The sequence below is a fragment of the Phlebotomus papatasi genome, chromosome 2 (assembly GCF_024763615.1).
Source record: "Phlebotomus papatasi isolate M1 chromosome 2, Ppap_2.1, whole genome shotgun sequence".
Classification (NCBI taxonomy): Eukaryota; Metazoa; Arthropoda; class Insecta; order Diptera; family Psychodidae; genus Phlebotomus; species Phlebotomus papatasi.
The window spans coordinates 27,812,000-27,814,090 of record NC_077223.1 but is presented as its reverse complement, the minus strand read 5'-3'; positions in this window follow the sequence as shown (position 1 = coordinate 27,814,090).

Genomic DNA, 2,091 nt, shown 5'->3' with positions numbered 1-2,091 from the left:
TGCTTCTTCATTTTTCGCATCTTCTTTTCCTATTTGGGGGCTTGGGATGGGGATGCAGGGTTTCTCATTTCGTGGGAGCTTCTTTCATCTTATTTCACAACTTATTTCTCATTTACTTCATTTTGAAAATGCCAGAGTTTGCTTTTTTGCTTTCCATTTGGATTTGGTGTGCTTTTGTCCTATAGGGGAATTCTGAAATTTTGCTGATCGCATTTCTTTTTATTAGCCAAGACGCAAACCAACTTTAAAAGTTTTTGATTTTTCTATAAAAACAGATCTATGAAGTTTTCATTTATATTCCACAAAAAAATTTTCGTTAAAAAAAATTATGGATTTCAAATCTGGATCTATTGTTTTCAGAGTTGATTTTAAATTGTCTAAAGATATTTATTTTCAAAAGTATTTTTTTTACAGTGAAAAGGTAAGTACAGTAGAGTCTCCTAAATTCGAACGCTCGGGGGGTATTTTTGACATTTCTCACCTCCCAAATTCGAACGATTTTTTCAAAACCAACGAAATTTTTGCAAGATTAAATTGTACTTTGAATCAAATTCTCGCACTTTTTCGCAAGTTTTAGTGGTAACATACTTCCTTTTCATTTTATACGATAATAATGTATGTAAACATTCAGGAAGAAGCATATAAATATGATTTTCATTCACCTAGAATACGAACTTGCTAACATAACCTCACAATTGACATTTTGAATCCAAACGGCGTTCGAATTTGAGAGATTCAGATTTGAGAGACTCTACTGTAAGTTAAATTACTAAGAAATGCGAAAGAATATGTCTTCTGAGTAATTCTTGATTAAATCGGGCTTATTTGGTTAATAATGAGAAGAACATCTCAAATGAATGATAAATTGGACAGTTTTTTTGATTTTAAATATCAAAAATGTCAAATCATCAAAAGTGTCTCGGCTAAAAGTCAAATATTTTTCTATTTTCCCAAAATGTCGCTTATGTTCGAAAAACTCAAACTAAACTTGGACTGTTTGCAATTCACAAGACTGTTGCAGCTCATATAAATTTGTTTGCGTCTTGGATGATTTTTTAAGATCGTGTAAAATATTTTAAGGGTTACAACATAGATAATATTGCTAATTCATTATTACAGCTTGACACTTTATGTCCTTTCTGTCAAGAGGAGAGCATAAAAAACTGAAAGTGATAAAGCTGTTCTATCCAAAGTACATTTTATGGCTAAAGTTGTGTCCCTGTTATATTGAATGAGCGAAATACGGGGAAGTGAGGCACCTTTGAATTGGGGCAAATTTGGAAGTGGAACTTATGCCCTAGACACACTTACGACTTAAGCCGAGAGACGACTTAGTGGAAAATGATGGAAGTGTAGTTTAACCATTATTTCTAATATATTTACGCTAAGCCGTCTCTCGGATAATCCTTATATCTGTCAAGGCCCTTATCATGATATTATTCATCAATCAATCAATTATGAAGCAAAATTACGTTATGATAAGGCACAGTTCCTTTTGGAAATAGGAGAAAAAGTCCTATTTCATAGGTGCCCCTATTCAAATGTTTCCCAATTCCATAAAGTTTAGTAATCTTCCGTAAAGTCCTTTTTCCAAAACAGAGAATCAAATTTGAAATATCAGTTCATTTTGGAGTTAAAATATTGACTATCAAATCATTATTCCCTGGACATACTTACGACTTAAGCCGAGACACGGCTTAGCGTAATAATAATCAAAATAATGATTTGACTAAATTCCCATCAGATTCTAACCAACTAATCCCTTTCTTGCCTTATGTCGAGAGATGGATTAGTCAGAAACTGATGGAAATGTAATCTGATCATTATTTTGATTATAATTACGTTAGGGCGTCTCGGCTTAAATCGTAAGTGTGTCTAGGTTATTATAGCCAAAATAGATTCAGGCTAATCCTCGAGAATATGAAAATTTGATGATATAGGATCAGTTTAAAATATCATACACTGAGGGTTTAGGATCATCGTTTAGAGGTTCTTATCATAAATTTTCTTTACCTTCATACGGCCTTCAGAGTTAAGGCTTAGCCATATGGGTTAACTTCTGTAATTTCTTATCAGTCAAGATTTTTTGGA